This window comes from Plectropomus leopardus, chromosome 17 (genome assembly GCF_008729295.1).
Source record: "Plectropomus leopardus isolate mb chromosome 17, YSFRI_Pleo_2.0, whole genome shotgun sequence".
NCBI lineage: Eukaryota > Metazoa > Chordata > Actinopteri > Perciformes > Serranidae > Plectropomus > Plectropomus leopardus.
Window position 1 is genome coordinate 27,785,137 of NC_056479.1, and position 7,207 is coordinate 27,792,343.

Sequence of the window (7,207 nt, forward strand, 5' to 3'; positions counted from 1 at the left end):
TAGCAATTAATCAAAATATCTTTGAAATAGCAATATAGTCAAGTGCTTTATTCAAATTGCAAAAGCTACAATTTTTTGATAAATGTATAATGTGTCACAACACGCCATTATAAATATGCCCCGGCCTAAAAATCATAATCCAGGCGTAAGGCATGAGGGAACATTTTTAGTATTTTTTTCTGTAAAAATTAAACGCAAAAATGATCATAAACACTCAAATTGTGACTTACATCGCCATTGCAATATCTGTCAAAAAATAATCACAGTATGATGTTTTTTGGGGTTTTTTTTGGCCGATCATGCAGCATTTTTGGGCCACAACATACCATTATAAATATGCCCCAGCTTAAAAATTATATTCCAGACCTGAGGTATAAGGGGACATGCTTTTCTGGTACAGACCCCAGCAGAAATCACTTTAGTATATATATTTTTTTACCCCGTGAAAAAGGAAATGCAAAAATGATCAATCCCACTCAAATCGCGACTCTTTTCAATTGCAATTTTTTTTTTATAGCATATCCATTTATTTTATTAATTCCATTTTTTCTGCACAGTTGCAGACGGGATGGACTGTGGAGCCCAAAGTTGAAAGTACTTTTTTGGTGTAACAAGCAGGAGGTTCTCCTGGGAACAACTTTGCTGCCAAAAGTGTCTTGTGCACACGCTCTATGAACCACACAGTGCAGAAGTAGTGACGATCATTTTCGGATCATCCAAGAATTTTTAACGTGGCAGGTGAACCATTTTGGCTTAATGCACCACTGAGCAACTTTCATAGAAATGTATGGGGCCTTTCATTAAATGTTCTAACCAGGTCTCTTAATACATTCATGAATTAGCTCCCATGCTAATAACAAACAAGTTATGTTAACAACAGATCCACTTGTAACTGATCGATGGGGCGGTCTTGCAGCAATCTTCCAGCACCATAAAATATATAAATTCAGTAAAGAAAGATGGTTTAAAAAAAAGAGCATTTCATTTAATCTGCTGAATCACTTTATTCAAATTGAGGAGTTTGTTCAAGGATATTAATTTTTTTTTTTTTGGGTGATGGCAACAGAAAATATGACGACAGACACTTGAAGCTTCATTTGAAAACCTCAATAGAAGCTTTGAATTAAAAAAAAAATGACAGTCGGTACACTCTTAGTGCCTTTTATCTGTTGTTGCTCTCTTATTTTCAGGGTTCATCTCACACCTTTATGTTTCACTTTAGATTATTATCTCCTCTTTATTGTATGGTCCTTGCTCTCCCACATACAGATTTTTTTTCTGTTTTTTGTAACCACCTCCCCAGTCCGGGAAGAGCGTGTCCGTGGTTATGGCTGTAAAGCAATGAAGTGCCTCATTAGTTCTCCTCTGAGTAACACCCTTATCCAGGTTGACTGTTGTAGGTCAACAACTTTGTTTTCTGCCTTTTTTACATGCAGGTGGTGCTCACTGGAGCATCCAGAGAAAAGTGGGCTGTCTGTTGGATTTAAGTCCAGGGACCTTTTTACCTTTGAGCTGGTCAGCGCCTGCTCTTAACTGCTGGTTCTTTTAGAGACAGATGTATGAAGAGTTTCCCAGCTTCTCAGCTTAGGAGGTATCTATTTTTTCATACCTTCATACCATTTCTGCAGGCTGTCCTGCTCTTATAAGTCTCACTCAGTACTCAGTGCATAATATACTCACAAGATGCCAACAAATCATCGATATCACAAAGTCTGCAGTGATATGATTTCGATTCAGTTCAGAGGTTGATGATCGATATGAGCTGATTTTACATGCTCATTTAACAGTCGGTTTCAGAGGAAGCTGTCACCTCTTTCTTTTGGTTTTGGCCCAAAAAGATAAAAACATCATCTAAATAATTGTAAATAATTAAAATTGGCTCATGACTATTTGACTCAAAGCCCTGACGGCAAACTTCTCCCAGCAGCCGTCAGACGTAGATTAACAACAAGATCACCTAACAAAAGTATAAACCTAGGCTCAGTAATAACTGTCGAGTTCCTCTTGGCTGTTTGCCATCATCTGCCCGACACTGTGTGACGGTGACGCAGAATTTTGAAATAAAAATGTATCCGAAAGAGGATGATATGGCTCGATGTTTACGCCTTGCATCAATGACGTGATCGTTGCTCATTGAATCAATGTATTGATCCAGATTGATGGATCGTTACACTCCTAGTTGACAGTTGACATTGTAGAAATATATTAGTTTTTATTATTAAAAGTCCGCAGCTCTGCAGCAGCGCCTGAACAACAAATGTTACTAATGTGAACACACTCTACACTACTACATCCTCAATACAGCCTCTCCAGCATGAAGTTAACAGAAAGATGAGGGTCCGTATTTTTGGCGGTATTTAAAATCACACAGTTGGGATTTCTAAATACCCTGGTATGCCGTAATACCGTAACATGCCAGCTTCGTTGGTTTAGTATTCTATTCAGAAACACTTTGTCTTTGCTCAGTTTGCAAAATTGTGTTTTTGAATTGTTCAGTGTCCTTCACCTGTCTCATTTCTCACAAGCTGCTGTTACATGCATGACAGAAGCAGATTAAGTATGAGGACTATAGAGCTTTTCTTATGGGGGGGTTTATGCCGCCTTATTCCTCTGGAGCCTGAACAGAGCTACTGTTTGTTTCTGTGGAGTTCACAATGGACAAAGCCGGGAACACAAACACATAAGCATTTACTGAAGTCTCTTGGGAAGATCGACCTCTTCACAAAGATGCCATTCATGCCGATCAGCTCCTCCCCAGCTGTGGAGCGGACACTGCTGCCCGCAACACACACACACACACACACACACACACACACACACACACACACAGAGACAGATGTGCACTAAAACACAAACAAGACACAAAACATGACACTTTCTCACCTAACCTACAGCAAAGTCTTTCTCCGGTTTACCCAGACTGGGAGAATCCTCTCCCCTCATGCACGTGATGTCTTCATCAGCTGTGCAGCAGATATACATACAGCAGTGCTGCACTGCAAAACGGCAAAAGGAGATTTGGCAACAGAATTTCTCCTGGAATATGAGGGATTTTAGGGATTAACAGGCTACACACACAGTCCAAGGTACATTCTGTAAACTGTTAACTCATTCATAGAGGGCCAGGGTTAAGATTGTAATATGAGATTAGATATCAGCCAGGCTATGGTAATTTTGTTATTCTGTTTAATATGTATTAGAAGACATACTTCTCCCACAAAATGACCATTTGTATATAAATAATCACCATGCGTTACTTTGAATTTGTTTTTCTTGTATGCTTCCACAGTTAATGAAGAATTCAAAAGTGGATAAATTCTTGATTAATTTAAGTCACCTGTGCTTTAAAACAGAAAAACTATATCAAATCATCCTTTTGCAAACTCCCACACAACTCGTGCTGTATAATCCAAGTCTCATTTATCATATGTCAAATGCTCAGGACATCCCAAACCTCTTTCCAACAGGGAGCTGAACTGAAACCTTATTTATGCTCTCTTCAGAGCCAGTTTCAATGGACGCAGGAGCTGCTGGTCTAGCTCTCAGTTTGATTTTATTTTATTTTTTTTTTTTTTACCAAAAAGGTGATTTGTTTTTCCCCAAGCCACAGCTGTGACTGCCAATCCATGAGCTCATGTTCAGTTGGGCTGCTAATGATTGGTCGGGCGGGTGTTTTGGTGGGAACTCCCTCACCGCAGATAATGCTTCAGCGCAAGATGGCAGCGGCCGACTCAGGATATTTTGGCTTCACTTAAGCAGTGCGTCGTCCACATGTCGAGTCAGTGGTTTTAAATCGTCAAATTTGCAGGAACGCTTTTGTGATTGGACAAAATTCGACAAAATTGCACAAAATGCACGAGGAATGGCTGAATTCGCATCAATTGATGTTATCGCAACATCACAAAATCCTGGAGGAACCGTAATTATTTTACAAATGGTGATTTGGATGGATGAAGTAATCTTTTAAATTGGAACTGCAGTGATTTTAGTGTTTCACTTTGATGAAGTTGGTTGACTTGCAAGAGACAGACTAAAATAAGAATATTCAAAATTGATGCAGCGTGGGACGAGATATCCTGACTTGAACTCTCCCGACCCCTCGATCAACCCAAAATACAAACCACACAAAATACACCAAATCATTATTGCTTGGCGACCAACACCATACTTAACTCTGCTGCTCTACAGTCAAATTGGCCCACTTACCCACATAAGAATGAGCTGGGCCCGCTTACTGAGTGTAACAGTGTCCTGAAGTGTACTCTGCAGCCCGTCGCACACACACTTCCCTCTGATCTGCTGTGTTGACAGTATGAGGAGCAACATTTTCCTCCTGATAGTACTCTCAGCATCCAGCTGACATTGCCTTAGTACGCTGTTTTATTCATTACCAAACAGTTACAGTACATTAGTCCTGTGTGTGTGTGTCTGTGTGTGTGTGTGTGTGTGTGTGAGAGAGAGAGATATGAGTGTTACGTGTCTTTGTGCTCAAGCTTTTCTTCTATCAGTGTATTATTTATGATACTCATTTGGTATCCATCGCTTTGTTTTATCTGCTGTGCAGTGGTTTGAGGACGCGATTGTGTTTGTGTGTCTTTAGAGAGATTAATTGGAATTCACTGTTCACCCCCCTCCAACCCCAGCTTCACCCCAGCCTCCAAACAATCCCCCACCCCCTCTTAACCCAAATCCCATCCACTGTCTGCTGAATGAGGCTGTGTGCAGACATCAGGATGTGAGGAGAATTTAAAGTTTCGCCCAAATTCTGTCCGTCTCTCTCTCTTTCTTTCACATGCAGCGTTTTAGTGTACGACTTAACACACACACACACACACCCGACATTAAAGTGATGAATGGCACCATTAAGATAAATCTGACAGCTTAACTGTACTCTTTCTCTTTTTGTTTCTCCCTCTCTCTTAACTCAGCTTTTGACATAACAACAGGAGTTCAGTTTTGACCATGTTTTCTTTCCCTCTGCCTTTTTGTGCCTACACTGTAAAATCTGACCAGGTGATCGTACTTAAAATAATCAGGGAAACCGATTGCCTTGAAAAATGCAAGGAAATATAACTATTAATTTATTTTACCTTATATTTAACTGTTTTAGTTTTTTGTAGCTAATTTTGTGAAGTTGTTGCAACTTAAAAATGACCAGTTTAATTATTTTTTTATTGTGATTATTTTTTGGGCTTTTTGGCCTTTATTTGATAGGACAGCTAAAGCATGAAATGGGGAGAGAGAGAGAGGGGATGACATGCAGCAAAGGGGCCGAGGCCAGGAATGAACCTGCGACCGCTGCAGCCAAGAAGCAGCCTCTATACACAGGGCGCCTACTCTACCAACCAAGTCTCCTGGGCGCCCCATATTTGTATTTTTTTAAACATGTTAAGAAAACAGAACGTCCAGAAGTCAGGTTAACTTGGTTCAGTGGAGTTGCATGTGAAAAAAACAAGATAATTTCACTTATCATTTTTAAGTTGCAACAACTTCACAAATAAAGTCAAGACAGCTACATTTCAAATAACACTTAGACATAAAGTAAACATAAATTATGATTTATAGTTATATTTACTCTCCTTTTTCAAAGCAGTCAGTTTCCACGATTAAGATCAACTTGTCAGATTTTACAGCGTAAAGATTCCAACATCTGATACTTGCAGCATCTTCAAGGCCACACATTTCTACTAAATCAGCCCAAACCCACATTAAAGCTTGGTTTGTGACCTTATGTTACACTGTTTTAATCCACATCTTACTAATCATAAAAACAATATTTTCATCAACAGTAACTTCCTGATAAGCCCCAACCCCCCCTTTGCCCTTACACAAACATCTCTCCATGCAATATCTAGCTTAGGATACATTTATTAAATTACTATTATTTTTGGCAACACTACACTATAACAATTAGGCTGAAAGTCCGGTCCTAAGCCACTGCTGCGTGTGAAATGCAGGTGTTGGTGTGTGAGTGAATGAATGTGTGATAAAGTGAGTAAAGGCTGTCAACCGGAGAATTCCTGCACTGCCTCTACCCCCAACAAAATGGACTTAATCTCTATTTATAGGCACAGACGAGCCAAGTTGAGCTGACGGGCCATTAAAACTTAATCAAAGGGATGGCTTTCTGTCACCCACTGGCAGCAGCGGGCAGAAGTCCTCTAACCAAGATGTGTGACAGAGGACAATGCATAACGAGTTGGCAGTAAGATGAAGAAAAATAGGACAGAGAGAGCAACAGGAAAAGGTGTAAAAAGAAGAAAATACAGGCAGGAGATGGGCGCTGTTTTAGAGAAAAAGAGATGTAAGAATATGCAGACAGAAAATTGCTCTGCTTTAATTATGTCTGAAACAGCAGACTGCAGTCCTGCGAAAAAACGATTTGTCTTTCATGCAGGATTGTAGTTTTCTGTTTACAGATTCACACCAAACATACTTTGATGAATATGGGGGTGCATGGGGGCTACAGACGTATCAGCAGAAGAGCTGCTCGTGCTCTGGTCAGGACTCGCCTCCCTCGCATCAGCAGCAGAGCTGCTGGCACCATCGCAACTGTCACCAGACCTGGTCAGGCAGTGCGCTAACAAAATACAGATATTTTAGCTTGACTGTCAAATGTTTGGGGCAGTAGATGTCTGCTCTTTTATGGTTTTGGGGAACTTGTTTTTATTGCAAAAAATGCAACAATTTGTCTTCAACTCGAGTTACATTCACTTCACCTGTTTCTTTTCTCCTGTGCAACAATTTTCAGAAAAACACTGTTTCAGCATGACCAACTTTACCGTTAAGGTAAATAATACATTCATGTACCATAAAATAATTTATTTATTTATGCATTTCTACTTTTATTGATAGTAACAGAGAGAGGATGATATGCAGCAAAGGCTCAAAACCCGGGCTGCTGCATTAGTTGTATACACTCTACCCAGTGAGCTACAGATGCAGCCCTGATTTTACATTTTAATATGGTTCACCACATTAAAAAATTAAATACATTTTTATATTAAAGTGACTATAATCAACTTTTTATCACCTGAGTCTGCAATTCCTCTCAACTTTCTGCTCAATAATAGAACACCCTATGAGGAGTTATCGGGTTTAAAACTCTACTGAAGCCGCTGATAAAAACCCCTGAGTTGACACTTTCTAAAATAGTTTCAAGCCTGAAAAAAAAATTCTTATTGTGTAACTGACAGGAAGCCAAGCA